This window comes from Boleophthalmus pectinirostris, unplaced genomic scaffold, assembly GCF_026225935.1.
Source record: "Boleophthalmus pectinirostris isolate CB_2022bp ecotype Guang Dong unplaced genomic scaffold, ASM2622593v1 HiC_scaffold_15, whole genome shotgun sequence".
Classification (NCBI taxonomy): Eukaryota; Metazoa; Chordata; class Actinopteri; order Gobiiformes; family Gobiidae; genus Boleophthalmus; species Boleophthalmus pectinirostris.
In genome coordinates this window covers 6485873-6507139 of record NW_026571070.1, presented here as the reverse complement: position 1 = coordinate 6507139, position 21267 = coordinate 6485873, and the positions used below count along the sequence as shown (strand labels likewise).

The 21267-nt window shown below is 42.0% G+C and overlaps 1 protein-coding gene across 1 annotated transcript in view; it reads right to left on the bottom strand.

The window, feature by feature from the left end:
• The window catches only part of LOC110175540 (cadherin-12-like), a 458088-nt gene that overhangs the window by 142380 nt on the left and 294441 nt on the right, over window positions 1-21267 (bottom strand).

The following is a 21267-nucleotide window of genomic DNA, read 5'->3' as shown; positions in this document are numbered from 1 at the left end:
CTACTACTACTACTACTGCTACCATTATTGCGACTACAAGTATTACTTATATTACTACCATTAGTACTACTACTACCATTACTACCATTACTACCATTACTACTACTACTACCATTACTACCATTACAACCATTACTACTACTATTATTATTACTACTACTACGCCTACTACTTCTACCACTACTACTACTACCATTATTACTACTACGACTACTACTACTACCACTACTACTACTACTACTACTACTACTATGACTACTACCACTATTACTACTACTACCATTACTACTACTACTACTTCTACCAGTACTACTAGACTACTACTACTACTACTACTACTACTACTGCTATTACTACTACTGCTGCTGCTTTATTACTACTATTACTACTACTACTACTACCATTAGTATTAATACTACTACTACTACCACTACTACTACATTACTACTACGACTACTACTATCATTACTACTACCACTACTGCTATTGGTAGTGGTAGTAGTGGTAGTAGTCGTACCACTACTACTATTACTACTACTACTACTACTACTACTACCACCACTACTACTACTACTACTATGACTACTACCATTATTACTACTACTACCATTACTACTAATACTACTTCTACCAGTACTACTAGACTACTACTACTACTACGACTACGACTACTATTATTACTACTGCTGCTGCTTTATTACTACTATTACTACTGCGACTACTACTACTACCACTACTACCATTACTACTACTAGCAGTACTTCCACTTCCACCATTAAAACTCTATATTCATGTATTCATTCCTCAGTTTTTCCACATCCCACTAAAACATGTAAAGTTACATTTCACTCGACACATTTTCAAATCAAAAGCACAAAAGACGTAATTCAAATCAATCGGCAGCGACCGTCACACTCATCATTACTCCGTCATTTTCCCATAACCTTCAAACCGTCCGTCAGCTTTGAAACACCGAACGAGTGACATTATAGAAAACCTCTGTATAGACTGAGGTCTGAAGAGCGCGAGGAGCTGCAGCCGGAGCCTGGATGTACAATAGTCGCGCAGAACTGAGAGAATTGGGGTCGGGGGCTGACGGAGCTTTGAATTAGGGTCACGGAGACGCGCTCACCTCCAGGTCGCTAATAGGAAGAGCTCCGGGGCAGTGGATGTTTGCTGCACATTCTCAGGGCTTTTATAACAGGTCCAGTGACAGAACGATTCGAGGAAGAGGAGGAAGAGACTGAAGTGTGTTTGACATAATGTGGTGTTTGGTTGGGCTGCGGCCACGTTTGATGAAAAGGCAGATACACCGACCGTTCCTCAAACCGATACCGCATTAGCTTTTCCAGACACTTTAAGGCGCTGTCCTTGATTTTTTACTATCTTAAAAAAATGTGAAAAACAGAACTAGATCATTTTAAATTGCTTGCTGTGGTCAAAACTTCTTCGTCACTTTCTTAATGGTTTCCTAGCAAACTTTTTATTCACCATTAGTTCATGAGCGCTGTTCAAAACTTTCAGAGACCAGAGCGGAGTCATACTAATAACAACTAGCATGCTAACAGCCCCCAATCTGGAGGCCTATTCATACTTCATAAGAACATAAGAATAAAGTTTGTTTGGGCTAGAGGTCTGTGCGGGACAGAAAGAATTCAGTCCCGCATCTGCAATATTTTGTCCCGCGCCCGCCCGCAAGTCCCGCAGGATGGGAACCTTTACTTTCTTAAACGAAAGAAAAGAAGCGAAAGAAATTGGGCTGCGTATGAGAGGAGGCGCGGTGGGCGATCCGGCGGCATGGTTAAGTCCTGGCTAAATCCTGTTTTAGTCCTGGTTTTAGAGATGTTTTTGGAGCAGGTTTAGTCCTGGTTTAATCCTGGTTTAGTTCTGTTTTTGTTGCGCAGGCAGGAGGCGCATGGAAGGAGGGACTGTTCGCGCAGCGTACGGGACGCGGGGGACTGTTCGCGCGGCTTACGGGACGCGGGGGGACTGTTCGCGCGGTGTACTTGGAAGGAAGGACTGTCTGCGGGGCGTACGGGACGGGGGGGACTGTTCGCGCAGCGTTCGGGACGCGGGGGACTGTTCGGCGGCGTACAGGACTCGGGGGGACTGTTCGCGCGGTGTACTTGGAAGGAGGGACTGTTCGCGCAGCGTACGGGAGGGGGGGACTGTTCACGGCGTACGGGATGGGGGGGACTGTTCGCGCGGCGTACGGGATGGGGGGGACTGTTCACGCGGCGTACGGGATGGGGGGGGACTGTTCGGCGGCGTACGGGATGGGGGGACTGTTCGCGCGGCGTACGGGATGGGGGGGGACTGTTCACGCGGCGTACGGGATGGGGGGGACTGTTCGCGCGGCGTACGGGATGGGGGGGACTGTTCGTGCGGCGTACAGGACTCGGGGGGACTGTTCGCGCGGTGTACTTGAAGGAGGGACTGTTTCGCGCAGCGTACGGGACGGGGGGGACTGTTCACGCGGCGTACGGGATGGGGGGGACTGTTCGCGCGGCGTAAGGGACACGGGGGGACTGTTCGCGCAGCGTACTTGGAAGGAAGGACTGTCTGTGCGGCGTACTTGGAAGGAAGGACTGTCTGCGCGGCGTACTTGGAAGGAAGGACTGTCTGCGCGGCGTACTTGGAAGGAAGGACTGTCTGTGCGGCGTACTTGGAAGGAAGGACTGTCTGCGCGGCGTACTTGGAAGGAACTCTGTCTGCGCGGCGTACTTGGAAGGAAGGACTGTCTGCGCGGCGTACTTGGAAGGAAGGACTGTCTGCGCGGCGTACTTGGAAGGAAGGACTGTCTGCGCGGCTTACTTGGAAGGAAGGACTGTCTGCGGGGCGTACGGGACGGGGGGGGACTGTTCGCGCGGCGTACGGACGGGGGGGACTGTTCACGCGGGTGTAAGGGACACGGGGGGACTGTTCGCACAGCGTACTTGGAAGGAAGGACTGTCTGCGCGGCGTATGAGAAGGGGGACGGTCTGCTGCTTAAAATGTTTTCATTAATGCCAAATAAATTCATCTTTTTCATATTTTGCTTTATACTCATATTTAGTTTGCGGGACTGCAGTTTATCATCCCTCCCGCCCGCTCCCGCAGCGAGCGTTCAAAATGTGTCCCGCGTCGCAGTGGTTTGCGTCGGGCTGCAGGGCTCGAGTTTGGGCTCTGACATTTCATACTCCAAAATATGTTCTGCGGCCGAAGTGCCCCGCCCCCTTCGCTCTGCCCCGCCCCCTCGCTCTGCTTTTTGGCTTTCGCAAACTTGTCGCTGAGATCACGCGAGACTTTCCGACACTGATTTTGGTCCGAGCCTAAAATGTCCGCGATCTCCCTCCATAAATTTCTTGCCATTTGGCGTCTTTCTAGTGATTGAGCGTTGTGTCGTATAGATGTTTGTATTTTCTCTCCATTTCCACCAGCTGTGACTCAAAACCATCCTTGTTTTTTGTTTTTTCTCCATACCAGCGTGAAGTGAAGTATGAATAAACCTTGACTTCCTGATTCGAAGCCGCTGAAAATGCAATATTATAATTAGATTAAATCCTCCATCTTGGGATTCGTTGACAACACTGATTGGCCGGTGCCCGAACTTGCGCTTGCGGGATTTTTGTGAACCGTCTAGTGTATTCTGATTCCTGACCTAGTCACTGGAGAGAAATGAAATTGAGCGGAGGCACTAGGTGGTGCCAGCCTGGCTGAGTACCCAGGTGCCCCATTTGCTGCCCACTGCTTCTGAAAAGTATGGGTTATATGCAGAGGAGACTACTACTACTCTACTACTACTACTACTACTACTACTACTACTACTACAACTACTACTACTACAACTACTACTAAACTACTACTACAAACTACTACTAACTACTACTACTACTACTACTACTACTACTACTACTACTACAACTACTACTACTACTACTACTACTACTACTACTACTACTACTACTACAACTACTACTACTACTACAACTACTACTAAAACTACTACTACAACTACTACAACTACAGCTACAACTACTACTACTACTAATACTACTACAACTACTACTAATAATAATACTATTACTACTACTATTAATACTACTACAACTACTACTAATAATAATACTATTACTACTACTATTAATACTACTAAAACTATTAATACTACTACTACTACTACTATTAGTACTATTACTACTACAACTACTACTAATACTACTACAACTACTACTAATACTACTACAACTACTACTACTACTACTACTACTACTACTATTAACTACTACTTACTACTACTACTACTACTAATACTACTACTACTACTATTACTACTACTATTAATACTACTACTACTATTAATACTACTACTACTACTACTACTATTAGTACTATTACTACTACTATAATACTATTACTACTACTATTAATACTATTACTACTACTACTACTACTACTACTACTACTACTATTACTACTATTACTACTACTATTACTACTATTACTACTACTATTACTGCTATTACTACTACTATTAATACTATTACTACTACTACTATTACTAGTACTACTACTATTAATACTATTACTACTACTACTACTACAAAATAAATAAAAAGTTAAAGTTCTAGGCATCTAACTGTACATCAAGACTTGCCCTCTTATATTGACTCAGTTTCCTGCGACTGTTAAGTAACTGTAAGTAGCTCTTCAGCATTTTCATTTTGTAAAAGGAAATTCACCGGACACAAAAGTCTGGAGCTCCGTGCTCTAACCTCATCAAAAAATACACTGTGATCAAACGTGCACAAACAAACTAAACCAAGACCTAAACCTGGATTAGAAAAGGAATAAAAAAATAAAAAAAAAAAGTCAATATCAGGACTAACTGGGCTCAAACTAGGATAAGCATCAGCGCACGCAAAGACAGTAAAAGCGATAATGTATAAGTAAAATCCGTGTGTTTTTTGAAAGCTCCGGCCTTTATCCGTCTTGTTTCATCCTTTGATACTGTCCTGAGCGTACGGACTGCTTTCCAATGCGCTCCAACTTCACAGAAAACCCCCTCTGAGATTTGACTGCTAAATAATTATGAGGCGGTGGTTTGAGACGGCGCTGAGGAGAGCGGGTGTCTCCCTTATAAGGTCACTGTGCCGTAGACTGACAGTTTAGCGCGGCGCTCCCCTGCACGAGGACGCTAAAGACCTCTGCAGTCCTCTATTGTGACGCGGCGCGCTCCGAGCTGACAGCGCCGCCACGCCGGACACAAAAGAAAAACCCCCCGAGACGAGCGAGGAGAAGAGAGAGATGGAGGGATGAGGAGGAGAGAGGGGAAAGGATACAGATGGGGAAGGAGAGAGAGGAGAGGATAGGAAGGAGAGAGAGATGGAGAGAGGACAGATGAGGAAAGGAAGGAGAGAGGTGGAGGTAGAGAAGAGACATGAAGAGAGAGAGGTGGGGAGGGAGAAGAAAGGATACAGATGGGAAGAGAAAGAGGAGAGAGAGAAAGAGAGAGAGAGGAGAAGAGGAAGACGAAAGGATACAGATAAGGAGAGAAAGGGAAGGAGAGAGAGAGGAGAAGAGAAGAAGAAAGGATACAGATGGGGAGAGAAAGAGGAGAGAGAAAGGAGAAGAGGAAGAAGAAAGGATACAGATGGGAGAGAAAGAGGAGAGAGAGAAAGAGAGAGAGAGGAGAAGAGGAAGACGAAAGGATACAGATAAGGAGAGAAAGGGAAGGAGAGAGAGAGGAGGAGGAGAAGAAAGGATACAGATGGGGAGAGAAAGAGGAGAGAGAAAGGAGAAGAGGAAGAAGAAAGGATACAGATGGGGAGAAAAATGGAAGGAGAGAGAGAGAGAGAAGAAGAGGGAGAAGAAAGGATACAGATGGGGTGAGAAAGGGAAGGAGAGAGGAGAAGAAAGAGAGAGGGCAGAGAGGAGAGGATATGAGGGAGAGAGATGGAGGTAGAGAGGAGAGATGAGGAGTGAGAGAGGGGAGGGAGAAGACAGGATACAGGTGGGAAGAGAGAGAGCAGAGATGAGGGAGAGAGATGGAGGTAGAGAGAAAAAAGAAAGAATACAGATGGGGAGAGAAAGGGAAGGAGAGAGAGAGGAGGAAAGAGAGGGCAGGGACGAGGAGAGGGAGAAGAAAGGATGCAGATGGGGAGGGCAGAGAAGAGAGGATGGGAGAGAGAGAGATGGAGGAATAAAAGAGAAATGAGCAGAGGGAGAAGAAAGAATACAGATGGGGAGAGAAAGCAAAGGAGAGAGAGAGGAGGAGGAGAGAGAGAGGGAGGGAAGGAAGGAATTATAAAGGATACAGATTGAGTGAGAATTGGAAAGAGGAGAGAGAGGAGAAAAGAGAGAGGGGGGGCAGGGAGGAGAGGATAGGAGGGAGAGAGATGGAAACATGAGGAGAGAGGGAGGTGTGGAATAAGAAAGGATACAGACGGGAGAGAAAGAAAAGTGGAGAGAGAGGAGGAAAAAGAGAGAGGGCAGAAGGAGGAGAGAAGGGGAGAGAGAAAAAATTGAGAGAGCGGGAGAGGACGTAAAAGTGAGAGAGATGGGAGAGAGAAAGAAAGAAAGGGGGGTGGGAACACAGAGGAGAGAGAAAGAGAGAGAGGGACAGAGAACATGAAAAACAAAAAGAGATCCATGGAGAGAGAGCGAGGAGAGAGGGATGTAAGAAAGGAAGAGATGAGAGAAAGAAAATGATGGACAGATGGGGGAGTGAGAGAGAAGACAGAAAGGAGAGATAGGATGAGAAATATATTAAGAAAGAAGGGAGAGAGAGAGGGATGAGGAATAATAGAGGTAGAAAGAAAGAGAAAAATAGCAGTGGGTGGGAGAGAGAAACAGAATAAGAAAGGGAGAGAACGATGGAAGGAGAGAGAGCGACAGTGGAATAATCAGAAAGACAGAAATGAGAAAGAGAAGAAGAGAGAGAGAGGTGAGGTGCGAAAAGAAAAGGAGGAGGACGCGAAGAGAGAGCAAGAAGGAAAGACAGAAACGAGAGAGCAGAAAAGGAGAGATAGATGAGAAGCGACATAATGGATAAAGAAGATAAAGAGAGGACGCAACAGCACAGCAAGAAGCAGAAAGAGAGAGAGAGGAGAGGAGAGGAGAGGGGAGGGAGACGGTTTGAGGCAAAGAGCGGAGAAAGAGAGAGAGGCTGAGTGACAGACAAAAGAGAGAGAGAGAGAGAGAAGAGTAAGAGGAGAGGCAGAGGAAATATAGGAAAAAAACAGAAAGGCGAAAGACGGGAGGTAGAGAGAGACATAGAGAGAGATGCTGACTTTATTGTGCTGCCATCAGTCACTTTTGCTTTGTGTCCTTGGCTTCGAACGCCCCCTCCCTCTCCTCTCCTCTCCCTCCTCTCCTCCTCCCCTCCCTCTCTCTCTCTCTCTCCCTCTCTCTTCTCGGTGTGGAGATAGACAGAGCATCAGGGCCATGCCAGAGTCCTGTAGGGAACAATATACTGTATCCTGACTGTGAGTGATCCAGAGAAGACGTGTTGACAAAAGCACGCATAAAAAAACGAAGTACAAAGAGCGAGGGATTACCAGTGAGTAAAAAAGGAATATATAGATTTATGGAAATGTTTAGACTAGCAACATATGTTCAGTTTACGGTGTGAAGCACGATATAAAGCATCGTTTTCCATAGAACTGGCTCGCCTCGTCATGATCTGCATGTAGGTCTGCAGTATACATACACATACATCTCCAAGCACCGCCTTGCCTAACCAGTTTTCTGTTGGAAACACTGATTACTGTTTTTCCTTGTTTAAAACTTGAGTACCGTATTTTTGAGACTATAAGGTGCAGTTAAAATCCCTTAATTTTCTGAGAAATCCAGTGCGCCTTATGTATTAATTCTGGTTGTGCTTACTGACCCCAAACCCCCATCCATCCATTTTCTTCCACTTATCTGGGACCGGGTTGCCAGGGCACCAGTCTAAGCAGGGACTCCCAGACTTCCTTCACCCCAGACACTTCCTCCAGCTCCTCCGGGTGGACCCCGAGGCTTTCCCAGGCCAGCTAAGAGGCATGGCCCCTCCAGCGTTTCCTGGGTCTTTCCCGGGGCCTCCTTCCACTGGGACATGTCCAGAGGCGCCCAGAAGGCATCCAAAACAGATTCCCAATTCACTAGCTGTTTTTCTCGACATGAAGGAGCAGCGACTCTACTCCGAGCTCCTCCCGTGTGACTGAGCTCCTCACCCTATTTCTAAGGGAGAACCCAGACACCCTGTGGAGGAAACTCATTTCGGTCGCTTATATCCACGATCTCGTCCTTTCGGTCATTACCCAAAGTTCATGATCTTAGGTGAGGGGAGGAACGTAGATTGACGGTAAATCGAGAGATTCGCCTTTCAACTCAGCTCCCTCTTCACCACAACAGTCCGATACAGCGACCGCATGACTGCCGACGCTGCACCAATCCACCTGTCAATCTCACCCTCCGAACCTCAAACCGATTTTCACATATATGCTCCTGAGTCCTGTTCTTTAGTCCGACAGAAGCTGACCACATCAGCGCACAAGGAGCGAGCTGTTTTCTTATTGCTTATAGTTTATGCAAATTAGCCATGTGGTTTTAAGTTTCGTTTATGTAAAACGTAAACAAATGTGCACAAAGATGTATTATACACATTATTACTCAATGTATATTTGAGTCCTCCGCATAGGAAATTAAAAACTAAAGTTTCATTAAAACATTATTTATATTGCGCCTTATAATTTGGTGCACTTTATAGTCCGAAAAAATACAGTAATTCTAATTGTTCAGAGAGACACGTTCACTCAGTCAACAATAAAATATCCTCATTAATGTTCAATAATGGTCACAAATAAATTTTGTGATTTACAAATAATGTCTATTGACTTGGGTCGTGAAGGTTTGTGACTTTTAAAATATGGGTAACACTGAAAAAGTAATGCAGCCAAAACTATGGTCATGATCTGAGACAAACACATACAAGATCTGGACTTTTACTGTCAAATGTTGTGTTGACTGTTACAACAAAAACAAAATATCTTGGACAGATCTTCAGTGCGGACATGGCAGATGATGATGATGTGTAGAGACAGTGTGGGATGCTCTATACTTAGGCAAATAATCTTATGCGAAAGTTTGGTTCTTGTACAAATGATGTACACTTGCTATTGTTTAAATCATATTGTGCAGGCTGCTTCTGTTTTCTGATATGGTTCCTTTAAAGCAAGGATCTCTGACCAGCAACTCTCCACCCCGTTCCAAGCAGCTCACCAAGGGATTTCTGAATCATTGTATTATGCTGAATAACTAAAATTTGATGAATTAAATCCCTATTGCCATTGTAAAAGTCTCATTTTGATGCCTAATAAATGGATAATGGATTATGTTTAATAGACTGTTCATTGTTCCTCGTCCTGTGGCTTTTATAAATACTCAGATTTTTGCTAAAATGAGCACCTCTGTGGCATTTTAATTTTGTAAAGGTGGAGCTCGTGGACGATAAGAGCTGGAGACCCTTGGTTTACACAGTGTCTAACCCAACTCTAGACTTTCGCCGAACCTTCTTCACAAGTCTGCTCACGTATAAAGTCAGTTACTATGCACAGCACTTCTGCAGGATCGTATATGCCCCGAAAATTAACTTTAAAAATTGATTGTCCCGACTCGGCTTACAATATCTGGGTTTCCTTTACTAAGAAAAGAGAAGTAAAAAGAAACACATCCAAAGAAGGACTAGAAACAAACTGGCAGATTTACAATAGATTTACTGATGTTTGTTGCAGCTTGAACTTTAGTTGTTTCTGAGATGTTTCTGTTTTAAAACGTTAAAGCGTGTTTTAAAAGTTAACCAATCCATTGTACACAGCCCACCTCTGGATTCATTACTAAAAAGCCAGTTTGCTACGACTGCAGGTGGCCTAAAATGACGCTTTACGGTGCTTTTGAGGAGGCCACGATGGACGAGTACGACGGAAATGTTTGTTATTCCACGAGTGAACGCTTTGCAAGCTGCACTCGGAATTTTAATGTACAGTTTTATTTGCAGGCTGAACAAATCGGACAAGGAAATAATAACGTCACTCAAAAATATGAGATTCAGTCCAATATATCGAGATGCTGGTATGGTTGTCTTTTAAAACCATAAATGTTTGTTGTTTTGTAATGTCGCCGTCCTTGTCCGTTTTAAAAATGGACGATGGCTCCGGAATAAAGATGAACTGAACTGAACAATCACAAAAAACATTAATAAGATCAGATTTTTCCATCAAACAGACCAAGAATTACAAACAGTCTGTGATGTTAGACGTAGTGAATGTCGATTGGTAAATAAAATACAACAAAAGCGCACGCACGAAAGCTTATCCGTGGGTTTCAGTTAGATGTCAAACTATTAAACTGAAATGCTAAAATGCTAGAGTGTGCGTCTGTCTGTGCGTGTGTGTGTTTTCTGCTTAAAAATGTGGCATACGCAATACTCAAAATGTCAACGTCTTCCAAAAAACAATGTATTTATTTATTTATTTATTTATTGTGTGAACAGACTTCAGGCTTTAGAATTTTAAGTTTATCTCACTACAGTTTCTTAGCTGACACTGTCCATCACCTAAAAAGTTTAAAATAGCCTAAATACACCATGATTTCGACATGTTGAAATAGTATAGCTACTGATAAAAAAAAAAAAAAAAAAAAAGTTGCCATGTAAATAAAGGTATTTACTGTATCTTCATTGTTTAAACTGCAAATGGACTTTTCAGAGCTTTCTAACATGTTTTAAACTTGTTCCCTCATCAAAAACACGTCTGAAGAGGTGTTATGTGTCACCTATGCATGTCTGAGTAATCTAGCGATCTCTCGTGTCACTATTCATATCCTCCGTACAATTAAAAGTACAATTCTGTGCACCCATGCTCCCACATGACAATTCTACAAAAATATACAAAACCAGGATACAAAACAATACACTACAACTTCGCAAACCTGATTCGATGTGCAAAAGTTTCATTATAGGAAAATGCACGCAGATTATGTTGTGATAGCGCTCTGAAGGGGGAGTGACTTTGCACAGGGAGCAAAGGGAGGGGAGATTCACAGCATCAAAAATGAAAATGAAACTTATTCAACATTTTAATACATGTTTTGTGTGAATATCCTATTTTTGAAACAATAACAGGCAACACAATGACCTAAGGCTACGTCCACGCAACAACGCTCCTGGATTTTCTTTTTTTTTTTTTTTTTTTTTTTTTTGTGGGTTGAAAAACTTTGCGTCCACACACGTCGGATTAATAAATATTCACGTCCACAAGACAACGGAGCACTGAGTGAAAACGATGTAATACATCTGCCACACCTTTATGTGGTGCTGCAAAAAGGATGCAGCTAGAGCCACTGGACACACAATACCACAAAGGCACATAAAATCCTTCCTGCGTGAGGTTCTCTTCTGGTCACATCACGATGGCGGGGGTCACAACGTCATAGTTTTCCAAAAGCTGCGGTTTGTCAGCCTGATTCATCAGACGGTTTCACTTCGTGGAAACCGTCTGACCTCGCAGCATTAGGGTTCGTTCGCTCGACGGTAGGTGGGTACATTCTTTTATTTAACCAATCACTGCCATTTGTTCATGACGTATATAATGCACTAAATCTCGTAGGAAGAAGCGCAATAACGTCTTTCCCCTTGATAAATTCACCAAACATTCTCTTTGTTCTGGCTTTAAATCCTCGATTTCAGGAATCATTGCCAACACAAAATGTATGTCTTCATCTACATCCATCTCGACCGCTTTGTTTATTGTTGTGTTGTACCACAAAAGGGACCCAGACAGGAGCTTGAGTTTGATGTCATGGCTTCACGGCTCTTCGCTGATTGGCCGGTGTGCGGTCTACAATTTCCGGGGTTGTTGCAAACCATCTAGTGTATTCTGATTGTTGACCTAGTTGCTGGAGAGAAAATGAGACTGAGCATCCAAAACAAATATGAAAGCTACTGAACATTTTAATACATTGTTTTGTACGAATATAGCATTTTTTTAAACAATAATTGGCAACACAACGATCTAAATGTGTTATGTGTTCGCAAAATACACCACAGAATTGTAATACCGCTGCTTCAAACTCGCCACGCCTTAAGTGCAAACCTAAACAGTCTTTATCGCTGTGCGGAGACAAGTCCTCTACAAAAGTACACTCTAAAACAGCTCTCAAACACCTCCTCGTGATCACAGCCTCTCTGCACTGCCGCAAAGTGGAGAGAGGAAATGCCAGTCTTAATAGTTTGGGGGGTTAGGCCTAGGAAGAGCCCCCGGACGCTACTTTAATCTATTACAGCCACATCCCAGCGGGCGCCTGCATCGACCCCTCTCCGCACCTACAACGGCTCTGTCTCCCTCCCCGGACTCCGCTACCCCCTCCTGGGCTCGCGTACTCAGACTCACCCCCCTGCCACTCCACCGACAGCAGACACCTGGATGCCCCGCTGGGTCGGAGCTATTGTTTCGTCTATGCTTCTTGATCCTGCTCCTTTCGCACCGCAAGCCTAAAATAACTCATTTCGCCTCCCACTGCAACATTCAGCTCTGCAATCAATAGATTAGCCTCTGGGAGCAAAAGGCAGAGGCGCCCGGGCCATGTTCGATGAGCACAGGGTTGTAAATGCTTTAGAGTGTAATTACTGTTTGTTGGTGCAATCATTAAAACTGCACTTTGAAAGACAATGGGGCATTTTGGCATTTCACAACAAAAACAACAATAAAACATCAAAGCACCAGAAATATACAGCGTTTTTACAGACACAAAGATGATTTACATGATCGGTTTTCATCTAGATTCATTACGTTACATCTAAGGTGGAAGAAGTGTCTTGGCCAAGGACAAAAAAAAACAAACACAACAAACCCAAACAAAACAAAAAAAAACAGCCATTATACCACTTCTTTAAAGCTGTGTTTCCCAAACTTTTTTTTTCTGAGGACTTATATTTTAAAAAAGTCACAAACCTTTGCAACCCAAGTCAAAAGACATTATTCGTAAATCACAAAATAAAGGTGGATTTGATCGTTATTGAACATTAATTGTTGACTAATCATGTCTCTCTGAACAATTAGTATTTTTCAAGTTTTAAACAATGAATAACAGTAGCTGAAGCAGCAATAAAAGGATCCATAAGTCGCCTATGTTGCTCATTTCTTTTTCTTTTCAGTATTCAATTGAAGCAACAATATTGGAACAAAATAGTCAATAAAATAATTACAAAATATTAGAAATTACACAAAACATATCAACATTTCAACATTTCCAATGAGATAGGTGGGCCTGTCTGTGTTTCTGTAGCATGTTCCAGTCCGGGGTGCAGGAGGACAGGGCAACAGCAGATCACAGTCAGAACTGTATATTGCAAATCAGGACAAGGTGACCCCAAAAAATAAAAAATAAAAAATCTCTTGCAACCCAAAGCTTTAAAAGAACTGTAACTCTCTCCATGGCCGAGCACCAAAGTACATCTGTGACATGTTAGTGCCGTATGAACCATCTCGCACTCTGAGGAGCTCAGGGACCGGCCTCCTGCTGGTGCCCAGAGTCACGACTAAACACGGGGAGTCAGCGTTTCAGATTCATGCAGCTAAAACCTAGAGCAGTCTCCCTGAACATGTCAGACAGACCTCTAGTTTGACTCTGTTTAAATCCAGGCTCAAAACAGTTTTGTTTATCTGTGCATATGACTGAAAGGTTTTCATCTCGCACTCTTCTCTAATTTAAACTCTCTCTCTCTCTCTTTAATTTTATGATGATTATTTATGTTTTGATTTATTTCTATAGTGATTTTTGTAAAGCAGTGTTTTCTAAAGACTGTATCATGACCCTCAGGTAGATCGCAAGAGATTTTTTTTGGGGTCACCTTGTCACGATCTGCATGTATACAGGGCTAATAATAATAATAATAATACATTTTATTTATATTGCACTTTACATAAAATAATCTCAAAGTGCTACAGGTAAAAACAATGAGTAAAAAGGTGCATCGGAAAAACAGTGGATCAAGCTAAAACCAGTGCAGGAATTTATAAGATAAAACCAGAATAAAATACAATTAACAAAAGGCTTTAGTAAAAAGGTATGTTTTAAGATTTTTTGTTTAAAAACAGAAATAGATTGTGGGGCTCCCAAGTGGTCGGGGAGAGCATTCCAAAGCCTTGGAGCAGCAGAGGAGAAGGCCCGATCCCCATGGTGCAAAGTTTGGTTCTGGGGGTTTGGAGAGTGTTGGTGGTGCAGAGGGAGGAGCGTGAGGAGCGTGAGGGAGGTGAGGGAGCGTGAGGGAGCGTGAGGGATGAGGGAGCGTGAGGAGCGTGAGGGAGCGTGAGGGAGCGTGAGGGAGCGTGAGGGAGCGTGAGGGAGCGTGAGGGAGCGTGAGGGAGGGTGAGGGTGCGTGAGGGGGTCTGGGGAGTGAGGAGTTCCTTAAGGTACTGGGGGGAGTGACCGTGGATGCATTGGTGAGTGAGGAGGGAGACCTTGTACTCAATCCTGAGTGTGATCAGGAGCCAGTGAAGGGATTTCAGGATGGGGGTGATGTGGTCAAATTTTCGCACCCTCATCAGGATCTACAGGGCTACATTTACTGTCCACTTATGGATGCTTTTATTGCTGCTTCAATGACTGTTTTTCATTCTTTAAAACTTGACTCATACTAATCATTCAGAGAAACATGATCACTCACCTGTAAAATATCCTCATTAATGGTCAAATGCACCTTTATTTTGCGATTTACGAATAATGTCTGTTGACTTGGATCGTGAAGGTTTGTGACTGTGAAAATACGGGTCCCCAGAAGAAAAAAAGCTTGAGAAATACTGCTGTAAAGAGCTTTGGATTACTTACGTACGGATTGTGCTATGCAAATAAACTTGCCTTGCCTAGTCTGTGCTCTTTCAGGTTTAAAAAAAAGTATCAAAGCCACAGCCAGAGCCTTAACCTGCAGATAGAGACACATACGCAGATAGACAGACACACGTTTGTCTCATTCTCAGTATATGGAGAGGTCAGGTCTCACGTGAAAGCTCAGAACCTCCAGAATTCACTCACTGAGCTGCAGGTTCTGCTCTAGCACTCATTCATGATTGGCTGCAGGGGCTCGGGTTCACATCAGAGAGAGTCCCTTTAGGTTTAAACCAAATGGATTTCAGCATTTGAACTGGCAACCCAAATGAAAGCGTCATGTGAAGCTGCTTCTGTTTTCTGATACGGTTCCTTTAAACTAGGGATCTCCGACCAGCAACTCTCCACCCCCTACCAAGCAGCTCACCAAGGGATTTCTGAATCAAACGTATTATGCTGAATAACTAAAATTTGATGAATTAAATCCCTATTGCCATTGTAAAAGTCTCATTTTGATGCCTAATAAAAGGATAATGGATTATGTTTAATAGACTGTTCATTGTTCCTCGTCCTGTGGCTTTTATAAATACTCAGATTTTTGCCAAACGAGCACCTCTGTGGCATTTTCATTTCGTAAAGGTGGAGCTCGTGGACGATAAAAGCTGGAGACCCCTGCTTTAAACAGTGACTAACCCAACTCTAGACTTTTGCCGAACCCTCTTCACAAGTCTGCTCACGCACAAAGCGAGTTTCTATGCACAGCACTTCTGCAGGATCGTATATGCCCCGAAAACTAACTTTAAAAATTGATTGTCCCGACTCGGTTTACAATATCTGGGTTTCCTTTACTAAGAAAAAAGATGTATAAGTAAAAAGAAACACATCCAAAGAAGGACTTGCAACAGCCTGGCAGAATTACAATAGATGTACTTGTGTTTGTTGGAGTTTGAACTTTAGCTCGGTTTTACGTCACAGGTGTTTCTGAGGTTTTTCTGTTTCAAAATGTTCCAAAGCACAAAGTTAACCTATCCATGGTGAAAAATTAGGACTATTATCATGGTGATTAACAAAAATATACTAAATTTTGAATGAGAAAAAAGCCCCCAGAAAGAAAAGAAGCCGAGACCCATGAGTAAAAAGTCCAAATTATCAAGCCAATGTAAAACTTTGGATCCAAACTTACTGAAAATGAACTTATACTAGTATATTTCTGTATTGGTTTATTTTGTGTTTATTTCCGGGACAGTGTGTATTAATCAACATTTCAAAGTAAATATGCCAGAGCTGCCTGAAGCCCATTTTTCATCTGTAGTCCCTGGACGGATGTTGAGTGTCAGCAAGAAATACAAGAAGTAAAACTACAGTAAAACACACAAAATGAAATCCCACATTAAATCAGACCACCAGCAACGTCTCTGGCGGAGGGTCGGCCACCTTCTTGTGTCTACGAACATGTTCTAGATTCACTTTCATGTTCCTCAGTGTGGCATTAAACTTTGTCTGTCTCCGTGGAGTGAAGCAGGTGACACAACCAAACCAAAATCCAATAACTAAACATGTAATTCAATACAAATATGATGCCATGCTGTGGAACATTTCAGAAAAGTCTCGACTGAGGCAAAAAGAAAGCTGATCCGGCACCATAAATATAGACAGTATTACAATAAATTTAAACTTCACTATAAAAACCTTAAATGAGAACTGAAAATGATACATAGCAGCCTGTATCTGTAACCTGTATCTTTTATCACGGAGACCAAACCAGGCCAAGTTACAGGTCAGATCTGTGGAGTGGCAGTCCCGCTCACAGTCAGAATGTCTGTTTTTCTATTAGGTCTTGACCATTTGGCTTGGTTGGCTGATATTATCGGGTCATACGGACACTTAAAGACATATCGGCTATTGGCCTAAATCTTGCCGATATGGGCCGATAGTCCACGTGGGCATGTTATACCTCATTATAAATCTTAGACTCTCTATATTATGTCCATTTAATCCAATTTACAGACAGATAAATTCCCTAATATGTGGCGCCGCATCAGTATTTATCTGAGTAATTTGTCTGTGTCTGTGACTGCTCCTGAATGCACCCCCATGCAAACTCATGTTAATCACTTGCAATTGTTCACAAGATCCATGTGCGCAACACTGAGGCGCTGCTTTAAACGCTCTTGTGTCTGATCCACGATAATGGCTGACTATAAATAAATTTAACTTCAGCACCAGCAAACAAAACTCCTGCTTATTTTTATCAAACTTATTAGTTCAGCCTTGTGATCTGAGAGGAGCCTGTGTGAGCGGTGAGTGTTACAAATGTGTCGGTTTTGAAGCTACTTTTGGTTCTTTCTCATTGTTTAGCTCTAAGCTGCTGTAAACTAACACACATAAACAACAGTCTTCTCTTCCACTACTTCCACTGTAAAGTGACTATAATGGCTGTACACAAATTACTGGACACATATTGATATGTAAATGAGCTGTACATAGTGGTGTGAATTATGGGCATTTACACATAATTAATTACCGCAGCAAGCACATTTACTGCTAAATGTTGATAGCAGTAGTTTACTTACTTCCTTTACTGGCTAGAATGTCATGCAAAAAATATCTTTAAATATGACTGTAAAGAGGCAGAACAACAATAAATGTCGCCTAAACAAACCCAAATCTAAGTTGTATAATCAATTGAAGATTTACAGCAAATTTTTACATCACTAAATATATCGGCTTTTATATTGGCTATCAACAGCTGCAACTCCTGTTTTATCTGTATCATATCAGCTGCAAAAAAACAAACAAAAAAAACATATTGTTCAAGCCCTATTTTCTTTATTTCTGAGCAATAAAAACACCTGTAATTGAATAAATGTAAGTAGAGTTGTTAAATGTCATAGTGTGGAACATGTAGAAACAAGAAGGTGACGGACCCCCTACCGGAAAGTTACACAGTGCACCTTTAAATGACTAGTGAAAAACGATACTTAGCAGCTTGTATTGTTTAGTGTGTCAGCTTTGTCTCTGTTACGAATACCTCCAGACAGACTCATGTTCACAGACATTTACGGCGCCATCTTTTGTTTTACCTTTTCAGCCGAGAACAAATGCATTTGTGTCCCGCCGACGAGGGCCTTGATCGCTCCATTCTCCCGCGTTCATCCCTCTTTCACGTCCTCCGTCCTCGTTAGCGATTTGTTCATTACGACACGGTGCTGCGGTATCTCATTTGGTCTGAAAGGCTATAACAGCTCCTATTCCCCGCTATGATTCACTGTTCAAACACCCCGTAATGACATTTCCAATGGAGAAATTACACTGCAGTCACTGTCTGGCTTTACTCAAATTAAGTCCTTAATTGATGGCAAGGAAGATGAGGCTGGCTTATTGCCTCGACGCCGCCAATGAGTTTCGACATTGTGGAAGCTGGTATACTTCTCGGAACTGGCAAAGCACACAATCAGTTCTATTTGTTTTGTATGCAAATGTTGTCAAATCCCCTGGTTATGTGCATGGCTTTCCTTAAATGCCACCAAAACATCAATCAGGCGGCACGCTGCTGCTGTGAAGTGCGAGAAAGTTCCTCTGCTCAGACTGAGAGTGAGTCACGGCTCTATTTTTGGGAGCCAGTGTCGTTGTAAACACGATTTTTTGGGGGAGTTTGGAGACTTTGTTTTCAAACTTCAAATCAGCCTCTTAGCCCAATATCCCGAACGCAGCTGCTCCCGCTGTCGCTGTCCCTGGTGCTGAAGGAGACGCTTTAGCAATGTCCACATGCAGCCGGTTTTCTGCTGCTTTTGCTTTAAATTGGACAAATCATGCATTGTTTTTACTTTATTGGCTTTTAAACAGGCTACTCTGGTATTTCATGTTTTAGAACTTAAAGGTCCTATATTACAAAAACATCAACTCTTGTAAGCTTTAAGCCATTTTAAGGGCGAAGTATAATTCTGTGTCGACTCAACACACATTTCCGATGTCGTCTTGTTGCTGTTATTTTTGATTTATGGGTCTGCGTCAAGGTCTATGCACCACAAAGTAATTCACAGCCACAACACTAGGAGGCGACATTTTAAACCTGGTGTTTTTGTATACCAGGAGTCGGCAAAATTAAAACACCCAGAGCCACAAAACCCTTTTGACACCTAAAATGAGGAGAACAGAGTATATGATTTATTATTATTATTATTATTTTTTACCTGTATGAGTTGTGTCCTTTTTAACAGAAGCTGCCTGCATCAGCGCACAAGAAGCGAGCTGTTTTTTTCAGCAAATGAGTGGTTTTAAGTTTTGTTTCTTTAAAATGTAAACAAATGTGCGCACAGCTGCATTAAACACATTATTACTCAACGTATTTTGAAAGAAAGGAAAGTGGAGTACAGGAAATGTATGCAGAGAGGTGGTAGAGACGACCAATCACAGCTTTTATCGTCTGCATCGCTTCTCCTGCTGTCTGCGTCATTTCAACGCGTAGTTAGAAAATTTCGGAGGTACACATTGGTCATTGCAGACAATTTGATGCTGGACCGTAAATTGGGCTTTAGAGTGTAGTTACCATATCAAAAACAGACCTGGAGTTGCGTTTTGTTTCATTCACACATGTTTGAGTAACTCTTTATTATTAGACTATCTCCATCTCCAGAGCTCAAAATCTTCTGTTCCACCTTATGATGTCATGAAGCAGTAGTTTTCAAGATAACAGCTTGAACAGTACTGCAACTCCATCACTGAGAGTGCAGCCCTTCCTGTATTACCACATGACATCACAAGGTGCAATAGAGTGTTTTCTGTATGAGAGAAGAGCTCAGCCTAAGTATTCAGCGTTTGTGTGTTAAACATGTGTAAATCTAACAAAACACAACTCCAGGTATGTTTCTGATGAGGAAACAACACTGTAACACAGATCAGAAAAGTAATATGTGCCCTTATATGCCTACGTTTGGAAAATATGAAAAATAAAATAATATTTGAAAAGTAGATTCCCCATTACAAATAAGTACTTTTGTGTTACAGCTCTATCTGTTGACAGCAGTAGGCATAAACAATGACTAAACAAAAATTGGACAAACTTTTTTTTTTTTTTTTTTTTTTTTAAATGCATTTGTTATGGGTGTGTGCTTGAGTGTGTGCATTTATGTGTATGTATGTAATTTGTATATATTTCGTTTGCATCATTATTAATGTAATTATTGTTATTTTATTTGTATTATTATTTGCTGGTCAGTATTACTATTACTATTGTATTTTTATTTTATTATTATTTTTTTTAATGTTTATTATTATAATAATTGTTTTCTTAATTGTATTATTATTATTATTATTATTATTATTATTATTATTATTATTATTATTATTATTTCATTTATTTTTATTTTTTTTTACTTTTTTCAGCATCTCTTAAGGGTGGGTATGGGGAGGAGGGGGTTTAAATGTGGCATTTGTAAATTTGTACATTTTGTGTCATTATTGTGTGGCTGTAAGACCACAATATAGGGGAAAAACAAACAAAACAAAAATCTAAAAAAACTAAATAAAATATATATAACAAAAAACAATGGACACAAAAGCATCAATTTCATAACATAGCTATCATGTATATACTGTATATATGTGTTTGGATTTAAGTGAATTTGAGTCCAGAAATTCTCAAAAACGTGTCCAGCGACTTAAACACTGCGACTTCTCAATTTCCAGTCTGTTACGTGATAATCTTGGGAAAATTGCAGTCTCGTAAACAGGATTAATAAAACATTGTGCATGAAGCAAAATGTGACTTTGAGTTTGGAGACTTTGTTTGAAAACTTCAAATCAGCCTGTTAGCCCAATCTCCCGAACGCAGCTGCTCCCGCGGTCGCTGTCCGTGGTGCTGAAGGAGCCCGTTTAACAGCGTCCACGTACAGTCAGTTTTGTTTATTCATTTCTCCTTAAATTGGACAAATTGTGCATTATTTTGTGACTTTATTGGCTGTTAAACATGTTTATGGTCAGCTTGGCGTTTGTATTTCCAATCTGAGATGATTTGTATAGCACATTTTGTAAACAAGATAGTTTCCAATGAGCTGGACATGACATGAATACAAAACAAATATCCATTTCTAAAAGTCAGCAGAATGGCTTTCAGTAAAATGAAAAATATGTACGTGTGTTGGAAGTTAAAGCTACCATCTGCAAGTTATTTGATTATTATGATGTTTCTTTATATTTTATTTATTTATTCATTTATTTTTACCAGTAGATGGCAGCTGTGAAACCTGTTCCAACCTTCCCTCACCTGTCCTTTGTTCAAGCTCACCTGTGCTCTCTGGTTTTCTTTCATCCAGGACTAAACCAGGATTGAACCTACACCGGGTCATCAGTGGATTATAAATATATACACTCTGCAAACCCCAGAGCCGATCGCCAGGACTGAACCAGGACTGGACCGGGACT